At 33.9% G+C, this 24,806-nt stretch overlaps 1 pseudogene; it reads left to right on the top strand.

The window, feature by feature from the left end:
- Nucleotides 1–6,090: 6,090 nt before the first annotated feature.
- On the top strand, nucleotides 6,091–23,337 carry LOC150028861 (uncharacterized; annotated as a pseudogene).
- The last annotated feature ends 1,469 nt before the right edge of the window (nucleotides 23,338–24,806 follow it).

Below are 24,806 nucleotides of genomic sequence, written 5' to 3'. Positions count from 1 at the left end.
GTCTTGGATGATTTCACTCTAAGTGAAAACCCACCCGAAAAGAAACGTATTCATAAAAATTTCGGTCTTGGATGATTTCACTCTAAGTGAAAACCCACCCGAAAAGAAACGTATTCATAAAACTTTCGGTCTTGGATGATTTCACTCTAAGTGAAAACCCACCCGAAAAGAAACGTATTCATAAAACTTTCGGCTTTAGATGATCTCACTCTAAGAGAAAACCCACCCGAAAAGCAATGTATTCATAAAACTTTCGGCTTTAGATGATTTCACTCTAAGAGAAAATCCACCCGAAAATTCGTATATTCATAAAAACTTGTGATCTCGAACGCTTCCATTTCCAATAAAAAATTCACTCGCATACCATACTTTTGTTGATAATAAATTGGATAAAACCACTAATAAATTATGAATCAATACCCATTATGATATTTTACATAAATTTGATTTCATGCGTTCATAGATTACAAAATCCGCAAAGAATCCGTTATTTCGAAACCACTTTCGGATAAAAACCGACAGATACTCGGCGTATGAACAAAACATCATCGCATTAAAAATAGTACAATTAACTCGGTAGGTGACAATTATGTAGAATACGACCAATAATGCAAAACAATATAACAGTTGACAATCTAACAAACTTTATATGTATTAAGGCTTTCAAAAAGACAGTACATTTAACAAAACGAATCCCCCCACATGGATTAGCATATCAAAAAGCATCCATACATGGATTTGTAGTTCAAAATAAATCTACTTTCGGCAAGCACACCTACGCCTTTCTAGCTCTCAATATTGACATCTTCAGCATCTGTGTCTGGGATTTCGTTAGCCGGCACCAATTCACCCTTGTAAAAATCCTTTTTAACATCAAAGTTGCCTTCATCAAGTGGAATCTTATAAAAATATTTGGCTTGTTGAAGCGCTTTCTCAAAACCAAGTTGATGTTGTTCAAATATAAAGCTTTCGGCTTCAAAAACGTGGGTCCTCAGCTGACTTATCTCTTCATCCATGAGTTTGATGGCATTTTTGTCGGCTTCGTTCGTAGACAATAACGCTAACACCTTCTCATTCAGCAGTTGATTCTCTTTACGGAGTTGAGCGTTTTCTTCACTTGACCTTGAGCTTTCATTCTTCAATTCAACAATTTCTTTTTTAAACTCTTCCTTTGCAACTTCTTGTTCACCTTTTTGTTTCTTCATTTCTTCTAGTTGCTCGAACAAAGAGCTCGTTTTCTCCTTGTATTCAGCAAGGTCAATCCTCAATTTCTCAAATTCAGATAAAGACACACAATTTCCATTTTTCTCCTTCATCATTTTTCCAATCAACAAACTTCTACTCGACAATTCAATAATCGAATCAGCCAATGAAGCAGCATCCATATTTTTCAACATATTGTAAGACGATTCATTAAAAGAAGTTTGGACAAACTTCGCATACTTAGTTGAAGCACAAAAAATGGTTTCAGAAAGTGGTTCCGATGACACATTCTCAACACGACGATGACGCCGAGAAGAAGAGTGTGATCTCTTGCTGCTTCTATCTCGTTTCTTTGATTTTTTCGAAGGCCCAGCAACATCAACATGATGCGCAACTTCAACCACTTCAACAGGTGCAACACGCTCCGCTTCTTCCGTTTCAACAGGATTCACCACATTTTCGCGCCGAGGAGTTACATCACCTACTTTGTTTAGCAGCTTCGAAAAATAAGACCAAGCTTTCGGATTTGTGCTTGCCATCAAAGCTGAAAATCAATAAAAAACTTAGCAAAGTTAAAAAACACATCCTATCAAACAAGTACATGAAGAACAACCACCTACCAATAAGATCTTCTCGTGGATGGGACGAAGTGTACAATTGTAGCAAGGCGCGAGTGAGAACTTGGTACGAGAGGTGACTGAAAACTTCAATAACATGACGATCGGCCGCCCCCATTGAGTGAAAAGATATTGAATTAAACTTCACCGGATCTCTTGTCCAGTAAAGAGGAAATTTTGGAGACTCTCCATTGAAAAAATACTCTTTCCCTATCGGCTCTATTAGAATTTTGAAAAAACCTCCCTTAAAATCCTTATAAGATGATGTAAAAGGTTTAAGGAAGCAAACGTTGGATTTACTAATAAGAGAAAGCCATCCTGGTCGTTTACCAGGCCGAGAACTATAATAATACAGGAACGAAGCTGGACTAGGAGAAAGCGACAGTAATTTACACAAAATGCTAAAAGCTTGCATGGCAGCCCAACCATTAGGGTGAAGCTGAGTAGGGGCAACATTAAGAAAATTAAGAACGCCTATTTGAAAGTTGTTCAAAGGCAATCGAATATGAAGGTCTCTAAAAAAGCAAGCATAAAAATAGAAAAATTCATAACTATCATCTTCTCGGCCATGGCAAACATTATCAACATCCCCAACACGCCGAAAGGAAATAATATCGTTTTCAATATCAGAATAATAAATCTGAGAATGAGAAAGAAAACTACGAAGTTCGGTAGCAGAACGATACTTCGAAAAATATTCCCGAACCCTAGGGTTAACCCACTGATAACCTGGACGAAGGTTTTTCCGAGGCAACATAAAATCGACTTCTTGAGGAACATCAACAGTAGGAGCTCCATTAGAATCATTCATGCAAGAAGGGGTAGCAGATGAAGACTTTGAGTCTGGATGATCCTCTTCCCGAACCACTCGCCCAGTTGATTCACCACCCGCGCTCGAACAATCATCACTAGCAGAAAAGCTTGAAAGAGACATTACCTTTCCAGAATCAACTCTTCTGTTAATAGCGATAAGTTTCACAATCATAAAAAGACTCAGAAAGGAACCTATTTATAACACACGCGAACCCTAGAATTTGAAACGTTATGATCGCACAAAATTATTCAAAAATATATATGATCTAACGGTTAAAATGGACATCTCATGTCAAATCATGTATTTTCAGAAAAGTAAATTACGAAAACCAAGGCATTAAATACCAAATCAAATCAACACTCAAAACTATTATATTATATTAAGACACAAATCATTTCAATCTAAATCAATTATTTTTGTCTCGGGGGCCAGTGTACTGGTAGCCTAAAACCGAGAGGTATAGGCCGAGAACTACATGTCCAATAATCAAAGTGATAAATTAGAACCGAAAGGTCTGGACCGAAACCTGAAAGGATAATAAAAATCATAATAAAGCCCAATTTAAATAAGGAACTTGCACAAGGGGGTGTAAAAGTAATAAAAAGGTGTGATAAGAAAGTCCAAAAGTACTGTAGAAGGCCCATCAACGAAACTCTATAAATAGGAGGTCAGCACAAGAAAAAGGTAAGAGTGATTTTATCTGAAAAACCATTACATTGTTTCTGACTTTGGCATCGGAGCGACTTGCAGGTACATCCCCCCACCTGTGATGAATACCAACCGAGAGGAGTAGCCGAGTGGTGCAGCCGAGAAGAGCAGCCGAGATGAATAGCCGAGAGAAGCAGCCGAGAGGAACAACCGCGAGCCTAGCCCAGTTGAGAGTCCAGCCCAAGAAGTAATCCAGCCCAATAGAAACCCGAGAGTATAGCCCAAAATCAGAAGATTTGTGTAAAAGGCCATCTTGTTTTAGTTCGAGTGTTCTTGGTCCCTTTTTGTAAGAAGAAGTATAATTCTAACTGAGAGAAAGATGTAAGATTAAAAGAAAAAATGTATGTCCTGCCATGTATTTAATAGAGAAGTTATTCATAAAAACACTAAAATGATATTGGATGAAAAATGTGGAGATTAATATCTTACAAAAATGTTAAATTCAGAAGTAGTTTTCGGATGCCTTCAATTCAGTCCTCGAAAGTTATAGTAAATAAAAAAGTTCTTGAAAGTTTTATCTAATTCTTAGTTTTTTTTACATGATCTCTCTAGTGTATGTTAATTCACACTGACTACATCTAACAATATTATACAAATTTTAAAATATTCCAAGAATTTAAGAGATGTTATTTTTATTAATCAATGAATATAGTTATGACAAACGCTAATTTTGTCCTTAAGAAACTAATTAAGAAATTGGAAATGTAGTTTTTTTTAAGTGTAAAAATGCATTATTTTGTGATTTATTAACTTATTATTTAAAAGAAAAATTATTAGTAAATCAACAATTTCTATAATTAGGAAAGGAGTAGTATTATAATATTTTAAATAATATGTACCACTTTAATTTAGAAACAAATTTATATATAAAATATATTTCAACCTCAAAAGTTGAAGTAAAAATGAATAAAATAAAAATTTGATAAATCCAAACAAAGGTTAATAAGATTAAAAGATGTTTTAATTTATGAATAAGTAGAAATGAAAGTTAGATGATTAGTTATTGGTTTCACATACATTATTTATACATAATATTGAAAATGATAAAAGAATTGGAAAAAGATAGTTTGAATAATATTGGTGTTGCGTTTTTTCTTCTTTTACTATACTTTTTTTTTTTTTTAAAAACAGACAACTAAATTATTAGTGTTACACGAATTCTACCATTGGAACATTAAATCTTTTCAGTTGCTTACTATAACAATTGCTACAATTGTTTTGGCCTGGCAATGGATTTTTTCACTCATCCATAAGGTATTGGAAGTCACCTCCAAGAAAATGTTATATTAGACGAACAACGGATCTAAATGGGCATTAATCTCAAAGAAAAATATTATAAGGTAGGATTTAAATATAGAATAAAAAGTATTTTATTTATATTATGTTTTGTGACGGTGTGATTAAACATTTTAACTTCATATTTTTTATTTAAAAATATATCATATTTTATTTATTTTGTATTTTAAACATTCATAATAAGATTGAAATTCAGATTCCAATAACCATGATTTTTTCAATTTATTAAATTTTAAATTACCTCAACCCTCTCTTATATGTTCTAACATATTGTTTCACTAATATTATGAATAATATTAGTTAAATATATGGACTATATATAATGTTTAATAATTTGTTTTGAATGACTTAATCATTCATTTTAAATGATTTAATTATTTATTTTAAATGAAAATTGAATGTATTAATACTTTTATTCAATATTAATTGTTTATTTTGAACAACTTAATTGAATAGATAAAAAAAATTAAATTAATATATTTGGAATAAATAAATTTAAATTAATATATTTGGAATAAATAAATTTAAATTAATATATTTGGAATAAATAAATTTAAATTAGTTTTATATTGTGGAAACACAGAAAATGGAAACAATGATTCTTTTATACAATTTTAAAATATTATAAAGATGTTGGTAAATTATAATTGTTTTTGAATAAAAGTAAATTATTGAATAAAAATATAACTAGTTTATCTTATGTTAATTAAATAAAAGTATATTACTTAATAAATTATATAGACTTAAAATTAATTATCTGAATTAAAAATACTATTTAATTACTAAACAACAATTTATATTTTTAAGCATTAAATTAATATGAAAGAAATAGAAACTATGAGGGAGTTAAAATGAAAAAAAAGAAGAAATATTTTTACAAGAATTAAAAAAGAAAACGATGATATTACAAGAGTAAAAATATGAAAGGGGATTTGGGTGGACCAAAATTTCAAAAATCCATCATTTACTATTATTTTTTCTACTGCATCCAACCCACCCGTAGCAGATGCTACTGCATCAATACCATCTCCACGCGTTGGTTCTAATGCATCAACTCCATATACAAATCTTGGAAGGACACATTTAACTTTTGCATCGAATAACTTAGAGGAAATCCTCTCAGCTGGTGATCACCCTCTGATTCAGCCTATTGGGGGAGGGTAAGAATATAATCAAATTCAATGTATATAATTTACTATTATTGTCTTATAATTTTGACTAACTTTGTTTTGGTATTTTAGGTTTTAACCATAAAAAATTGCATCAAAGGCCATCACTTTCACCATTAAACAACAATTTGGTGAGCTATGGCTAACACAGGGGGCAATCCCAAAGGCTGATCGGGATTTATTTTTTCAACATTTTAAGGTACTTCCTTTTTATTTCCTTTAAAAATGCTTATATTTTAGAATTTGGATTGATGATTCATGTTGTTTTGCAGAGGAAGGTCACATGGAGGGTTGAGGATGAGGAAACAGTTAAGAAAAATTTTCATACGAAGGCTTCTCACACCCTTTCACAAATGTTTAAAATGGCTCGCTAAGAAGGTAAATGACCAGAATGGATTGACAATAGTGTTTGGAACAACCTCCTAGAAAAGTGGAACATGCCTGTGTATCGATCCAAATGTGATATAGCTAAAAAGAATCGTTTGTCTGAAAAAGCCGGATGTTTACACACTGGAGTGATCCATTAGTAGGCATTAACACGTGATTCGTTTGGTATGACTTCCCTATAATTTTTTTTTATTAATCTATGATTAATTATTACCTCCTTAATTTATAAAATTTTTTGTTTATAGAAAAAGGTGGATGTCTGCACACTGGAGGATCCATTAGCATGCATGAACACGCTATTTGTTTGGTATGACTTATGTACCGACCAGTCCTCGGGCGTCATTGACTGCTAGTGACGATGGGCCACGTAAGTTGGGTCCCACAAGCGGTACGTGCTAGGACGCCGATGAGTGGTCAGACGTCGATCACAAGGGTGTGCCGATGACGGAGATCAAGATCAAGAAGAGAAAGAAGCCGAAGATGAAGATGCTCAAGAGGATATTAGCTCATCATCCTTTTTACCTCAAAGGATTACAAGGAGCAAATTTAAAGAATTAGGAAGTAGTGGTAATGTTTTCTCTTTTTGTAGTATCTTTTGTATAAAATGTAAAATGTTTAAATATATAGTTTTTAGGAAGGTGCTAAGAGGGAAACCTAAAGATACCTCTTATGTAAAGCATCTTTAGATATTAGTTAGAACATTCTAGTAGTTGACCCTTTATACCTCACTATAGGCGCTAGAAGTGGGAGATGTGCAAGGGACCTTTGGATAGCTTCTTGTATAAGCTTCTTGTACTTCATGACCGGTTCTTCTCCTATATAAGGAGGGCTTGGGTCCTTCTAAATACAGATTTGATATTGAAACTACCGAAATTCTCCCAAATTGGTGAGTGCTTGAGAGACTTGTGTCTTCTCTTACCTAGTCTTATCTTGAGAGCAATCTTGGAGCCTCAAGTGGCGGCATCTACACTCATCTTGGAGCTTTGCATCCACCAAGTGGCATGTTCCTCTCCAAGGACTCCAACCACATAAATTTTGTTCTTTTTTTCCATCTTATTCATCCATTTCCATGTCCACATAAACTCTAGAAACATGTCTTAGGCTTTTCTTGCACTTTTGTTCGGTTCATTTGTTCCAATTCTTATTTTGTTTGGTTCATTTCATTTGTTAGCCATTTTAATCGGTTCAATAACTTTCTTTCTTGCTTTTGTTCGGTTCATTTGCTTTCTAGATAGTTTTAATCGGTTCCTTTGCTTTCTTGTGCATTTCAATCGGTTCATTTGGCAAGAAATGGGTTTCTTCATGAGTTTTGGTTTGGTGGCTCAAGTTTTGGTGAGTTTTTGAATGAAAGAACATTGATCCAATTCTAGAAAAGTTCCTATTCATATTCCAACTCAAGTTGATTCCATATCATGTCTATGAAACATCTCTATCTTGCTATTGGAATCATATCATGTGGTATCATGAGTCTTAGGTTTCTTCTTGTTTTTTTTGAGTTGTTGTGGCACTTTTAATTCAAGAACTTTACATTCTTGTTATTACCTTTCTGTTTTAGGTTTATTTTTGGGTATTTCTTGCTGTTTTCTTGTTGTTATTACATTGTGTTTGTGTCATTTTGCTTTTTGAATCCTTATAAGTTTTGTGAAAGTCATGTTTCTCCCAAGATGTTATCAATTCTTTGTGGTCCTTTTGTTGTAATTTTTGTTTCTTGATTTTGTGAAGTGCAGTTTTATGTGTTTGTTTCTTGATCCTTTGGTGTCTTTTTCTTTTTAGTATTGATTTCATACTTGTGTAATAGACCTATACAAGTTCTTATAACATCATTTCTATTATGTCTTTGCTAGTTCTTAATTCTGTTTTTCATTCCTGTTAGGTTCTTCTGTTTTCCTGAAAAAGTGCTGACTGTTTCGATTTATTGCAATTGATTTGCTTACTGGAAATTTCTGAAATTCTAGATTTGAGTTCTTCAAAGTGTTATAAAAACATAGAAAAAAGAAGTACTTCAAAATTCAAAGTACAAAAAAAATGATAAATGAAGTACGATCAGTGTGTAATTCTGCCAAAAAAAGTACTGTAATCTGGTAGTGATTTTACAAAATTTATCACAATTAATTGGCTTACTGTTTTTGAGTAATTCCAGTGCCATTATTGAGATAAGATCTTGAACTTTCTGTGGTTTCAATTTCATAATCCAGTTCGCTTTATATCATTCCATATAAATCTGTAAACATCACGCACAGTTTGCACAATTTTTTTTTCCAGTAGTTCTGTTTTTGTTTTCTTCATCTAGTCTAGTGCTTTTCTGTAGGTCTCTTTTGTGTGCCATCCTTTTCATTGAGTACCTTATTTTTTTGCTTGTCTTTTATTCACTAATCTTTGAGTTTGTCATAATTCTTGTACTCCTTTTGTTTAACCTTTCTTGTTTACACCTTTTCTTGTTTGTCTTTGATTGTTCTTTGGTTTTGTGGTGCTTGGCTTTGAGATTGAGTGTTTTTGCTTTGACATCTTTCATTTGAGGTTACTAAGGCCTCAAGAGCAGATTGGTTAAGGGAAGTATTCTTTCTTGGAGTGATTTGAGTGACTCTTACCTTCGAAACTTTGTTATATTTGTTGTTGCTAACATTGTTTTCTTAACTTTGGTTGCTCTTGTGTTTGCTGTTTTCTTTTCTAAATGGATACATATTCAAGTGCTGAATCTTCAAAACCACGTTCTACTCATAAGGCTTATGTTCTTAATGAGTTGAATCAAAAGGATGAAGCATTGCAAAGGTTGGAAGAACGTATGACAAAGATTGAATTGAAGCAAGAAGGAGTTTCCCTTTCTTTGCATGGTAGACAACCTTCTCCTAAGCATTCTTCCAAGGGATCTTCATCTGCTCACAGTAATGGAGAAGATACTAGACGAAGGAGGCATCGTCATCATTCCAATGGGGGAAGTCACCACCGTGAACAAAGACCTCACCAAGAGACCAAGCCTCAAGTTCCTTTTGTAAAAGTCCCTAGCTTTAATGGTGATAGTGATCCTAATGTGTATCTAGATTGGGAGGCTAAATGTGAACAAATTTTTAACACCTATGAGGTTGAGGAGGATCAAAAGGTGAAGATAACCGCCCTAGAATTTGTAGATTATGCCATGAAATGGTGGCATAGCTATGTAACGGACGTTTGTTGTAACAAGAGACCTCCCGTAGTCTCTTGGAACGATTTGGTTGAGTGTATGCGCTTTAGATTCGTACCACCACACTTTAGGAAAGACCTCATGTTGAAGCTCCAACGATTTCAACAAGGCACGCTAAGTGTGGATGCCTATTTTAAGGAGTTAGAAACGCTTTTACTTAAAGTCAATTTGAAAGAAAGTGAGGAAGCTATGATAGCTAGGTTTGTAAGTGGCCTAAGGAGGAATATTCAAGATGTTGTTGAACTTCAAGAGTATTCATCTTTGGGATCTTTGGTTCATCTTGCAATGAAGGTTGAGGCCCAAATTGCTAAAAGAAATGCTTTTTAAAAACTCTCCCAATGATGGTTACTACAACAACTCTTGGAAAAATAAAAAATCCTTTTCAAAACTTCCTTCTAAGGATTCTTCTTTCAAACCTAAGGAATCTAGGCCTTCCACTTCTACTCCTAAATCTCCAATCAAATCGTCTAGTAAGAAATGCTTTAAGTGTTTGGGTTATGGTCACATTGCTGTTAATTGTCCTTCTAAAAGGAATATGTTTGTGCATAATGGCATTGTAGTTAGTGAGCATGATTCGGATTCACCATTCTTCTCATTCTAGAGCATCAAGTGAGCATGAGAGCGAAAGTCCACTTGAAGGAGATTTGTTGGTTGTGAGAAGACTTCTTGGTCAAGTTTTACAACCTTTTGATGAAAGTCAAAGGGAAAATAATTTTCATACAAGATGTCTTATTCAAAACAACATTTGTTCTTTAATAATGGATAGAGGTAGTTGTGCTAATGTGGCTAGTACAAGAGTAGTAGATAAGCTTGGATTGCCTACTATCTCTCATACAAAGCCCTACAAATTACAATGGCTAAGTGAGGTAGGCGAAATCATTGTGAACAAACAAGTCCTCATAAATTTCTCTATTGGAAAATACAAAGATGAGGTCTTGTGTGATGTTGTGCCCATGGAAGCTACACATGTTCTTTTGGGAAGGCCATGACAATTTGATAGAAAAGTTTTTCATGATGGCTTTACCAATAAACTTTCTTTTGATTTCCATGGTCACAAGGTCATTTTAAAATCTCTCTCTCCAAGAGAAGCCCATGAGGACCAAATTCTTATGAAGAAAAAGAGGGAGAATGAAAAAGAAAAGAGTTCTAAGCACACACTTCTTATTTCTAGACATGAGGTCCAAAGGGAAATAGTTGCTCACAATCCTATCTTTTTAGTTATTCCTAGACCTCTTAAGTTAGAACCACTTGAGGATAGTCCCCATTGTTTGGATAATTTGGTAAAGGAGTTTCATGATGTCTTTCAAGATTCTCCTAAAGGACTTCCACCTTTAAGAGGGATTGAGCACCAAATTGATTTGATTCCGGGCTCTTCTTTACCAAATCGTCCCGCCTGTAGGACCAACCCAAGTGAAACTAGGGAAATTCGCCAACAAGTTGAAGAGTTGATTGCTAAAGGGTGGGTTCAAGATAGTATGAGCCCTTGTGCCATGCCTATTATACTTGTTCCTAAGAAAGATGGAACATGGAGGATATGTTCCTATTGTAGGGCTATAAACAACATTACAATTAAGTATAGGCACCCCATACCTAGGTTGATGATTTGTTGGATGAATTGCATGGCTCCCAAATTTTTACAAAGATTGATCTTAAAAGCGGCTACAATCAAATCCGTATAAAACCGGGTGATGAATGGAAGACGGCTTTTAAGACCAACTTTGGCTTATATGAGTAGTTAGTTATGCCATTTGGTTTAACTAATGCTCCAAGTACATTCATGCGCCTCATGCATCATGTTTTAAGACCATTCATTGGCAAGTTTGTTGTTGTTTATTTTGATGATATCCTCATTTATAGCTTGTCTTTGATTGACCATAGGATGCATGTTAGACAAGTCTTTAGAAACCCTTAGGAAAGAACATTTGTATGCTAACATTGCTAAATGTATGTTTGCACTTGATCATATAGAATTCCTAGGGTTTGTTGTTAGTATTAAAGGGGTCCATGTAGATCAATCTAAGGTGGTAGCCATTCAAAATTGGCCAATCCCTACCAATGTGAATGATGTCCAAAGTTTTCATGGCCTTGCTTCTTTTTATAGAAGATTTGTGCCCAACTTTGGTACCATAGCCGCACCCCTCAATGATATAGTGAAAAAGGATGTGGTTTTTAAATGGGGAGAAACACAACAACACGCTTTTGATGTTTTAAAAGAAAAATTGACTAATGCTCCCATTTTAGCCCTTCCTAATTTTGCTAAAACATTTGAGATTGAATGTGATGCTTCAAGTATAGGCATTGGGGCTGTTCTCCTTCAAGAGGGCCACCCTATAACTTACTTTAGTGAGAAATTGAAAGGTAGTCATCTCAACTATTCCACTTATGATAAAGAATTATATGCACTTGTTAGAGCTTTGTTTACTTGGCAACATTACCTTTTTCCTAAAGTGTTTGTGATTCATAGTGATCATGAATCTCTTAAATATTTGAAAAGCCAAAACAAACTCAATAAGAGGCATGCTAAGTGGGTGGAATTCCTTAAGCAATTTCCTTATGTGATCAAACATAAGCAAGGCAAAAATAATGTTGTGGCTAATGCTCTTTCTAGACGCTATGCCTTGCTCAATCTTTTGGGTTCACAATTTCTTGGGTTTGATCACATTAAGGATCTTTATCATGATGACCTTGATTTTTCTCTTATCTAGAGTGTGCTAAAGGTGGACACAAAGATTTTTTTATACAAGATGACTTTCTTTTAAAAGGAAAACGTCTTTGTGTTCCCCAAAACTCCATTAGACTATCTCTTGTTAGAGAGGCTCATGAGGGAGGATTAATGGGCTATTTTGGGGTTGCTAAAACTTTGGATGTGTTACATGAGCATTTCTTTTAGCCTCATATGCATAAACATGTTCATAGTTTGTGTGATAAATGCATAGCTTGTCGTAAAGCTAAATCTAGAGTGCATCCCCATGGTTTATATACTCCTCTTCCTATCCCTTCAATGCCTTGAGTTGATATTTCTATGGATTTCATCTTAGGATTACCCAAGACATCAAAGGGTAAGGATTCCATTTTTGTGGTAGTGGATCGTTTTTCCAAAATGGCACATTTTATTCCTTACCACAAGGTGAATGATGCATGTCATATTGCAAATCTCTTCTTCAAGGAAGTGGTTCATTTACATGGACTTCCTAGAACTATAGTGTCTGATAGAGATTCCAAGTTCTTGAGTCACTTTTGGAAGACCTTGTGGGGCAAACTTGGTACTAAACTTTTATTTTCTACTACTTGTCACCCACAAACCGATGGTCAAACCGAAGTGGTAAATAGAACTTTGGGACAAATGTTGAGATGCTTTATTTCCGGGAATCCAAGGGTTTGGGAGGATTTACTACCACATGTTGAATTTTCTTATAATCGTGTAGTAAATTCTACCACCTCACATTCTCCTTTTGAGGTTGTCTACGGGTTTAATCCCTTAACACCTCTTGATCTTCTTCTTATTCCAATACTTGATGATGTCTGATGCAAAGATAGGGATGAAAAGACTTCTTTTATGAAAAATTTGCATAAAGACATCAAATTGAGAATTGAGAAGAAGGTTGGCAAGTATGTTAAACTTGCCAACAAAAGGATGAAAGCATTATTGTTTGATGTAGGTGATTGAGTTTGGCTTCATTTGAGGAAAGATCGTTTTCCTACCCAAAGGAAGTCCAAACTTATGTCTCGTGGAGATGGACCTTTTCAAGTCCTAAAGAGGATTAATGATAATGCTTATGAGTTAGATATGCCTGATACATTTCTTGGTAGTCATACATTTAATATCAGTGATCTAACTCCTTTTTCTGTAGGTCTCCAGAATTCGTGGTCGAATTCTCTCCAACTCGGGGAGTATGATGGAGATCAAGATCAAGAAGAGAAAGAAGCCGAAGATGAAGATGCTCAAGAGGATATTAGCTCATCATCCTTTTTACCTCAAAGGATTACAAGGAGCAAATTTAAAGAATTAGGAAGTAGTGGTAATGTTTTCTCTTTTTGTAGTATCTTTTGTATAAAATGTAAAATGTTTAAATATATAGTTTTTAGGAAGGTGCTAAGAGGGAAACCTAAAGATACCTCTTATGTAAAGCATACTTAGATATTAGTGTTAGAACATTCTAGTAGTTGACCCTTCATACCTCACTATAGGCGCTAGAAGTGGGAGATGTGCAAGGGACCTTTGGATAGCTTCTTGTATAAGCTTCTTGTACTTCATGACCGGTCCTTCTCCTATATAAGGAGGGCTTGGGTCCTTCTAAATATAGATTTGATATTGAAACTACCGAAATTCTCCCAAATTGGTGAGTGTTTGAGAGACTTGTGTCTTCTCTTACCTAGTCTTATCTTGAGAGCAATCTTTGAGCCTCAAGTGGCGGCATCTACACTCATCTTGGAGCTTTGCATCCTCCAAGTGGCGTGTTCCTCTTCAAGGACTCCAACCACATAAGTTCTCTTCTCTTTTCCATCTTATTCATCCATTTCCATGTCCATATAAACTCTAGAAACATGTCTTAGGCTTTTCTTGCACTTTTGTTCGGTTCATTTGTTCCAATTCTTATTTTGTTCGGTTCATTTCATTTGTTAGCCATTTTAATCGGTTCAATAGCTTTCTTTCTTTCTTTTGTTCGGTTCATTTGCTTTCTAGATAGTTTTAATCGGTTCCTTTGCTTTCTTGTGCATTTCAATCGGTTCATTTGGCAAGAAATGGGTTTCTTCATGAGTTTTGGTTTGGTGGCTCAAGTTTTGGTGAGTTCTTGAATGAAAGAACATTGATCCAATTCTAGAAAAGTGCCTATTCATATTCCAACTCAAGTTGATTCCATATCATGTCTATGAAACATCTCTATCTTGCTATTGGAATCATATCAGCCGATGTGTCCTCGGTAGCAGAGTGAGGGCGATGTGACATCGGGCATCGGTGATTCAAACAACATAACTAGACCACGAGAGGTGTGTCCCAGAAAACACACCAGTTATTCGTAAAACCGTCTAGAGTTAAGGGAGAAGCCCTAGCTTACAGAGAGTCTATGCGTGTGGTGTGAATAGCGCATTCAGGCACGACACAAGTAAAGAACCGCTGGAGGTGCTAAGGCCCATTAGGGTTATGTCTCCCAGGGGCAGGCTGCATGCATGGCACGTGAACAGTTAGGGCACCCCTAGAACGGATGGTCCCAGAGATTAGGTGCACAAGTTGGTACCTAGGTGGCCATTCCATTAGAGGTTGCACTCCAGTAAGGGAGCCTTACGCGCTAGATTGTCCTAAGATTGGGCAATAGCGTCACTAAGGCATCCCCTCAGAAACCCTAAATGCGGGTAACGGAAATATTGGAAACCCAAGACTATATAAAGGGTAGTAAGAAACCTCACAAAGGTATGCAGTTCTTGAGACTAGAACTATTACACACTTTCGGTTTTCTTTGCCCCATTATTGACTTGAGCGTCGAAGTGCAAATGATCTCTAGGACGCTCCTTTGTCTTTCTAGGTACATAGTGTTTTGATCCAAGAAAAGCACGAACCAAGGCAGGGAGAATTGGGCGTGTGATCGTCATTAGGGTTACGAAGGCAATCGAGTCAATTGGCAAGAACAACTTCCCTATAAGTTTTTTTATTAATCTATAATTAATTATTACCTCCTTAATTTATAAAATGTTTTGTTTATAGATAGAGGAGCTTGGCCGCTCAGTCCATATTGATGGAGTGTTTCAACAAACACATATACAAAAGAGCATTGGGGATTTTATAGATGATAGATCGAGGCAGACACATGTTAGTTTTTTTCAACTTTTTTGTTCATGTCCATTAATTATTATTATAATAAATATTATTCATTTTAATAGGAAGATTCTGAAAGTAGATTCTCTCGAGCATTATCTGAGTCACAATTTGCGTCTAACTCGATATCTACTCCATTGGATCCTGTTGAGGAAGAAAGATTATGAAACAGTTGTTGGTTACAAGCTGTAGGTGGAAGGTGTAAGAAATTATGTATATTAATTTCTATAAAGTGACTCACATGACTTAGAGTTTGGGCTTTGGGCCCAAATATGATTTAATAATAATAATAGAATAAAGGCCCATTGGTTAATGTGAGAAATATATATATCTGATGATATACCTAATGAAAACCTACATCTGATGGAGATTGGGTACTAAAGCTATAAGGTTCTGTCTCTGCAAATAATAGTTGTTTCACTGTTAACCATCACGAAAGTGTGAGTGATGAGCATATATTTATTCACACTCACTAGCCTTATTCATAGATTATTGGACTATAATAATAAATAAATCCATTGTTTTAATTAATATTCTTATAAAGTCCAAGTTGCTTCTTGAACCAAAACAGAAAACAAATTCTGAGGAGAAGAAAGAGAAAATAAAATCTACAATATCTCAGAAACAGAATTGGAAGCAAATCTTCTGCAAAATACAAGAATTCTGGAAAGATAGAAACTTGGAAACGGTTAACAAAATATAAACTACAATATTCTCTCAAGATCCTTGGAGCAGAAAAGCCTATAAAAGGACACAAGCATCAAGGAGAAAAGGGAGAGTTTCATAGGGTTTTCTTAGTTTATTTTCTTCTTAGTAATTCTTTTGTTTTGCCTCCGCATGGAAGGCTAAACCTTTTTGGTTGATTCTTTTGTAATTCCCCATTGAGTTATGAGGTTTTGTTCCAATAAAAGTTTCGATTTTTAATTCTCTATAGCAGTTGTTTTTATTGTCTAATCTCCTGGAAAACTGGTTTTTGTGAGAGGTTGTACTTGAACGCATGATTGAGAGTCTTCCTTATCTTAAACTTTGGTTTCTTAGTTAGTTCGCATTGTTCTAATTAATTTCTTGGGCGCATGATTCAAGGGAGAGGAGGTAAGCATTCCCATGGAGTCTACGCATGGAACAAAGTGGGTATTGATTAAACCAGTAGACGCATGTTTTACTGGTGAGTTTCAGTTGAATCAGATCGGCGCATGTTCAATCTGGTTTAGCTCTGTTGGAGGATTGAGAAAAGATTAATCTTTAGAGAACCTGTGAAGAATTCAATGGTGGAAGAACTTGGGATCAACCGCTTTTTATTTGTTATTTTAATTTTTTTTATATTTTCTGCACAACTATCTCAAACCCCCTTTTTATCTTTATTGTTATTGCTAACTTGTATTGTCTGCAGATAGATTTTAAACCCTGATAAACTGATTTTACTATTGGATTCGTTGGGAGACGACTTGGGGACATTTGTCCACAATTATACTATCATCTCTCTAGTGTTAGACAAGTCTACGCTAGAATCATATTAATTTGACAGCAAAACGACAGATATCAGTGAGACAAGAACGGAATTGCAAGAGATAGATTGGGATAAAAGGAGATAAAGTAACTGCTCAATTAGGATCACTCATGGATCCAGGTAAGTGCCTACTTCTTCACTTTATGTTTTGTGTGAGAATCATGATATGATAAGATCTATATGTGAACACATTATTGTATGTGTTCAATTTACGTTTATTCATGTTTTAACTTACATGTGGTATCAGAGCCTTGTTGCTCATTTTTGTGATTCTCCATTAATGTTTTTTTTTTCAAAATTCAAAGAACCCTAATTTTATAGATATTCCCAATTTTTTTTAAGAATCCTAATTTAAAATTAGGTTTATAAATTAAGGTTTTCATTCCTCTATAATAATTCCCTAATTGTCCTAAGCCGTCAATATTAGAGAACCCTAATTTTAATTAATTTATGCATCAATGTCATTAACAACGTAAAAACCTATGAACCTATAAGTGGGACTGCAAGCCTTCGCCGCTGTCATCCTGTGTTTTTCCGTCACCACCCATAACTGCAGCGGTGCTAGTGGCACACGCGGTGCGGTGGCGGCATGGTGGCACACGCGGTGCCGTTGCGCTTGCGGCGTATCTTCGTTTTCTGACCTCCGCGCCCAGCGATGGTTCACGCGGTGGGGCGCGGCGACGTGTTGCGTAGCGCGAGCGGTGGTCGCTGGACCTTGTTCGCGCGTAGTGGCGTCGGGGTTGGAGAGAAAGAGCGACTGCGTCGCGCGGTGGTTCGGAGCGAGCGTTCGCATAAAGGTCGGCAACGCGCGGTGGTCCTTGGCTGGTAGTTGCCGCATGATGCGTGGTGACTGTGATTGGTTTTTAGGATTTCATGATAAAGTGAAAGGTGGTGGCTGTGATTGATTTTTAGGGTTTCATGAAAGGGAATTGTATTATAATATAAAATAATGAAACAATATATAAATAAATAAAAATGGGTGGACCGTGTACGAGTAAGTCTATGCACCTAACATCTAACCACCAAGTATTGTGGGTATATAGGATTTAAGAAAACCATATTGATTCAGGAACCATCGTAAAACTGTACTTAAGTGCGATTGAAGAAATTAAATATTGAACTGATTAAGGAATATTTCTTTTATCTCAGCACAGACTGCAACTGGTGTAAGTTTATGCACCTAACATCATGTTTCTTTATTTTTATTTTTATTTATTTTATTTTGATTAATGTTTAATTAAAGTTTTAATTCAATTTGAATTATATTAAAGTTTAATTAAAGTTTTTATGAAATTTTATAAAGTTTTAATGTATTTTTATTTGCATTAAATTAAAGTTTAATTAAAGTTTTTATGAAATTTTATAAAGTTTTAATGTAATTTTATTTGCAATAAATTAAAGTTTAATTAAAGTTTTAATGAAATTTTATTATGTCATAATGTAATTTAATTTGCATTTAAATTAAATTTTAATTAATTGATTGAAAGTGAGGAATGAAAAATTATATTTCCGCTTTATGTATTTACTTTTAAATTGAAATTTTGGAATTATTTGTATGATAGATTTGTAATCACCAAAGTGATCAAATCTTTAAGTTTTATTTAATTCCAAATTATGGATGATGAAATTTTATTTCAATTAATGATATTATTTATGGAATTATTTGTATGATAGATTTGTAATCACCAAAGTGATCAAATCTTTAAGTTTTATTTAATTCCAAATTATGGATGATGAAATTTTATTTCAATTAATGATATTATTTATGGAATTATTTGTATGATAGATTTGTAATCACCAAAGTGATCAAATCTTTAAGTTTTATTTAATTCCAAATTATGGATGATGAAATTTTATTTCAATTAATGATATTATTTATGGAATTATTTGTATGATAGATTTGTAATCACCAAAGTGATCAAATCTTTAAGTTTTATTTAATTCCAAATTATGGATGATGAAATTTTATTTCAATTAATGATATTATTTATGGAATTATTTGTATGATAGATTTGTAATCACCAAAGTGATCAAATCTTTAAGTTTTATTTAATTCCAAATTATGGATGATGAAATTTTATTTCAATTAATGATATTATTTATGGAATTATTTGTATGATAGATTTGTAATCACCAAAGTGATCAAATCTTTAAGTTTTATTTAATTCCAAATTATGGATGATGAAATTTTATTTCAATTAATGATATTATTTATGGAATTATTTGTATGATAGATTTGTAATCACCAAAGTGATCAAATCTTTAAGTTTTATTTAATTCCAAATTATGGATGATGAAATTTTATTTCAATTAATGATATTATTTATGGAATTATTTGTATGATAGATTTGTAATCACCAAAGTGATCAAATCTTTAAGTTTTATTTAATTCCAAATTATGGATGATGAAATTTTATTTCAATTAATGATATTATTTATGGAATTATTTGTATGATAGATTTGTAATCACCAAAGTGATCAAATCTTTAAGTTTTATTTAATTCCAAATTATGGATGAATTTTATTTCAATTAATGATATAATTTCTGGAATTATTTGTATGATAGATTTGTTAATCACCAAAGTGATCAAATCTTTAAGTTTTATTTAATTCCAGATTACTGATAAATTTTATTCCAATTACCTATAGAATGGATGCTAAATTATGAAGTATATGGGTAAATGGAAATTCATTATTATAGGGCATTATGGATCACCCAAAGGTTGATTAGTTGTCCTTATAATTAATGGATATGATTGTTGGTAGTGAGTATGTGTTATTAGTTTTTGCTTGTATATCCAAAGATAACAAGTGTTTCTAGTTAATGCATATATCTTACCAAATAAAGTTAATACTATTAGCATCATTATGTTTTGTGTATTAATGGATCTCCCAAAGGAGAACATTAGTATACATATAATGTTTTCTGAATCTGTATAGTATGTTTAGTTTATTACTCGAAGTATTAATGTTAAGCATGTGTGATTGCAGTATCTGTTCCTGTAGCCTTACATTCGCAAGTTACGTCTGTTCCAGTCTTTAATGGTCTAAATTTTTCTGACTGGAGTGAAAAAGTCCAATTTCACTTAGGTATATTGGATCTTGATTTGGCCATTCGAATCGAGAAACCTGCTGCTATTACCGATGATAGTAGCAATAAGGAGAAAGCTCATTATAGGGCTTGGGAAAAGTCAAATAGACTCAGCCTGATATTTATGCGAATGAGCATAGCAAACAATATTAAGTCTACTCTTCCCGAAACCGAAAATGCAAAAGAATTCATGAAGTCTGTGAAAGAGTGCTCCCAAACAGCTGATAAGTCTCTTGCTGGGACATTAATGACTACCTTAATCACCATGAAATTTGATGGTTCTCGTACTATGCACGAACATGTCATTGAAATGACTAATATTGCGGCAAGACTTAAGTCTCTGGGAATGGCAGTGGATGATAATTTTCTCGTACAGTTCATTTTGAACTCTTTACCGTCTGAGTATGATCTTTTCCAGATGAACTATAACACTATGAAAGATAAGTGGAATATGCATGAATTGCATAGCATGTTAGTTCAGGAAGAGACTAGATTGAAGAATCGAGGAAACCACTCCATACATTATGTGAACAATCAAGGAGCTAGAAAGAAAGGTTTCAAGAAACAAGGAAAGGGTAAAGGACCACTGAAGATAAATGAGTCCTCTGCTACGCTCCAGAAGAAGAATGACAAATGTCATTTCTGCAAGAAAGCTGGACATTTCCAAAAGGATTGTCTGAAACGTAAGGCTTGGTTCGAAAAGAAGGGGATTACTTTCAACCCGAACCATAAAGCCAAATGAAAAGTTTGTCTTCATGGGGAATAGAGAGAAGGTTCCAGTGAAAGCAGTCGGCTCGACATTGGATTTTATTTAGATTTAATGGATAGTTTTATTTTTATTTTATGTACCTAGGATATCTAGGAATTTAGTTTTATTGTCTAAACTTGATGATGCCGGATACTCTTTTATATTTGGGAATGTTTCAGTTTATATTACTGTACCTGTTTCATTGTGGATGTATGCTTTAAAAAACCGCCATGTATCTGTTGAACAGGGTTCCTAGTAAGGCATAACACAAGAATTGTTAAATCTGGAAATGCACGGTTCATTGAAAATGGTGAAACCAGTGGGAGTAATACTTCACAAAATGTGGAGATTAAGAAAGTTAGAGTACATGTTCCTTTAACTAGTACCTCTACTCCAAGTATTGTTGTTCCTAATGTAGTTGAACCACTCAACAATGAAGAACAACAACAAATTAATAATCATGAAGTTAACAATGAACCTGTAGTAGAACAACCACAAGAAATAGTATAAAGAAGATCTACTATTTCGAATGATTATGTGGTTTATCTACAAGAGTCAGAAAATGACTTAAGTATTGATAATGATCCAGTTTCATTTTCAGACGCCATCAATGTTGATAATTCTGATAATGGTTAGATGCTATGAAATATGAGCTTAAATCAATGGCATAGAATGATGTATGGGGCCTTATAGAATTGCCAGAAGGATGCAAGAGAGTCGGGTGTAAATGGGTCTTTAAGACTATATGTGACTCTCATGGCAACTAATGATCTTGGTCTATTAAGTGAGACTAAGAAGTTTCTCTCTAATAACTTTGAGATGAAAGATATGGGTGAGGCATACTATGTGATAGGAATTGAAATATTCCGTGACAGATCACAAGGACTGTTAGGTTTGTCTCAGAAAGCATATATTAATAAAGTTTTAGAGAGATTCAGAATGGATAAATGTTCGACATCTCCTGTTCCAATACAGAAAGGAGACAAATTTAGTCTCATGCAATGCCCAAAGAATGACTTGGAACGGAAACAGATGGAGAATATACGTTATGCATCTATTGTTGGGAGTTTAATGTATGCTCAAACTTGTACACGACCAGATATTAGTTTTGCAGTTGGTATGCTTGGTAGATATCAGAGTAATCCAGGATTAGATCATTGGAAAGCTGCAAAGAAAGTTTTAAGATACTTGCAAGGAACGAAAGATCACATGCTTACTTATAAAAGATATGATCATCTTGAGGTGATTGGATATACAGATTCAGATTTTGCTGGCTGTGTGGATACACGAAAGTCTACATTTGGTTATGTGTATCTTTTAGCCGGAGGAGCGATTTCATGGAAAAGTGCGAAGCAGTCAGTCATCGCTGCGTCCACTATGGAGGCTGAATTTGTGGCATGCTTTGAGGCCATAGTTCAGGCTAATTGGTTGCGGAATTTTATTTCAGGACTTGGAATTATTGACAGTATTGCCAAGCCGCTGAAAATTTATTGTGATAACTCCGCAGCAGTCTTCTTTTCTAAAAACGACAAGTATTCCAAAGGTGCTAAACATATGGAATTGAAATACTTTGCCGTTAAAGAAGAAGTTCAGAAACATAAAGTGTCAATAGAACATATTAGCACTGATCTTATGATTGCTGACCCTTTAACAAAAGGGTTACCGCCCAAAACATTTACTGGTCATGTTGTAAATATGGGCATTATGTTTACTAGTGAATTATGAATGTTGTTAATGCTTATTTGACACTCTGAGCTCATTGATAAATAAAGTTTCTGAAATTTATGTTGTTTTCTACTTTATGTATATGCATGCAAATTATGTTATTATGGTGTGGAAAACAAATTATGTTGTTATTGATGACAATGACATTATGTTTGAACCTATTATGGATTTCTCACTATAAAGTCATATTAAGGAGAAAGAATGATATAGTAGTACATGGAAGGAAATGTGTTGATTCAAATGACATGTAACCGCCATGACTCTTATTATTTCTGTATTCTTGATTATGAATAATGATAGAACCAATTTATGTAAGGCCTTTTAAATGCGCATTTATGTCATTATTAAATCATGGAAGTATTATAACTCATATGAGTCAAGTGAGAGAATGTAAGAAATTATGTATATTAATTTCTATAAAGTGACTCACATGACTTAGAGTTTGGGCTTTGGGCCCAAATATGATTTAATAATAATAATAGAATAAAGGCTCATTGGTTAATGTGAGAAATATATATATCTGATGATATACCTAATGAAAACCTACATCTGATGGAGATTGGGTACTAAAGCTATAAGATTCTGTCTCTGCAAATAATAGTTGTCTCACTGTTAACCATCACGAAAGTGTGAGACAAGAACGGAATTGCAAGAGATAGATTGGGATAAAAGGAGATAAAGTAACTGCTCAATTAGGATCACTCATGAATCCAGGTAAGTGCCTACTTCTTCACTTTATGTTTTGTGTGAGAATCATGATATGATAAGATCTATATGTGAACACATTATTGTATGTGTTCAATTTACGTTTATTCATGTTTTAACTTACAGAAGGTACAAGGGACGAGTGTACGAGATTGGGTGTGTCAATAGTCAGAACGACTGTGTTGATTGCTACCTACAAGAAACACAACCATCTTCTAGTAAAGTTAATTTAGAAGAAATTGTTGAACTTACAACGACTATCAACAAGTGAGTAGTAGATTCGACACATGAATTCTCGGTTTCAATACTTTCAAGATCTGATGATTCAATATTTACCACTTGAAGCAGTGACAACTACACAACATATTTTTCAGTAACCAAATACTCAACAAAATCAGATGCAAGATAATGATGATGAACAACAAAATTCACTTGATAAAGATTATAATAATTATCAACTCCTTAAAAACTTTGTAATAACTTATTGGTTATGGTGTAAGCAGCTTCAACAAATAGTTTGGTGCCAAAACTCCAATAAAATATACAGCTTCAAAAACCTAACCAAAGTCGACATATTACTAAAGAGAATGAAGATGTCAACGCTGAGGCAATCTGCATTGTACTGTTCTTAATGGAATTACTTCTTTTTCTCTAACATGTCACTTCTCTAATAAATCTTGTGCATGACGCAAAAGCTTTGAAAACTTTAAGATTACCATGTTTAGGATCGAAATTGAATTTAAATATTTTAAATGATATTTTGACATTATTCTAAGTTTTATTGCAGCGATATATTCGTACTCACTCCAATGCAGAATCTCGATATTTTATATTCTTTTAAACAACGTCTTGCTGTATCTCGATGTTGTTCTAAATCTTTGTTTATACATTTGGTCTTCTCAATAATGCACCTTCTACCTTGGCTGCATCTCTTCCCGTAATCCAAAAATGTACACACAACTATTCCTCCATTTTTGTATTCAAGGGTAGTTAATCTCCCCCATGACATTATTCCTTTTCATTCTTGTGAAAAGTAGACTTTAACCAAGATTAGGTAGCAACTAAAAAGAATAAAGAACTCTCATTGGATTGTGAGCCATCAATCAGTCTCTACAATATGAAAAGAGCTTTTAGAGTGAAGCCATTGTTTGGGAAGATAAATAGATTTATATGTGGATACATATAGAATGTTTGGATACAAAAATATAAAGCATTTGGATTAATTAGATATGAATATGAGTATAATTAATATTTAATTTTTAAATTATTAAGATGCTATGAATTTATTTTGATATTTTATTATAATTTTTGGGTTGTGATTTCATATTATATTAAAGGATTATATTATTTCCTATTAAAATCTTAGTAATACTAAAAAATTATTTAATAAATACTTGAGCAAACACAAGTATGATATATTTGTTATTCAATAGGAATAAAATACAGTGTTTTTACATTGCATATTCGAAACTAGAATAAATATAATGTTTAGATCAATAAGAAGGTGAATATAATCAAATTCACACTGATTTTGTTTTGTTGTTATTCATAACTATTATTCATTTTTAGTTTATTGTTAGACCTGACAATTTAGATCGGGCCAGACCGAATTAGGCCTGACTCAAGTGTTGAGTCAGGCTAACATGGATTGTGACAAGTTAGGTCGAACTGAGTCTAATTTTAGACAGGTCAAGTTAGTCTTTGACGAGTCCGACTCATGTCAGACAAAGTTGGATTTGATCCATGTTGTCTAAGTTGTGTCGTGCTTAGGTCAAATCGAGTCAGACAAAGCTTAGATTAGGTTGAGTTGGGCATAACTTAGGTCTACTCGAGTCAATTCCAAATC

Source organism: Phaseolus vulgaris, chromosome 3, assembly GCF_051622355.1.
Source record: "Phaseolus vulgaris cultivar YP4 chromosome 3, ASM5162235v1, whole genome shotgun sequence".
NCBI lineage: Eukaryota > Viridiplantae > Streptophyta > Magnoliopsida > Fabales > Fabaceae > Phaseolus > Phaseolus vulgaris.
This window is presented reverse-complemented; position numbering and strand designations above follow the sequence as displayed.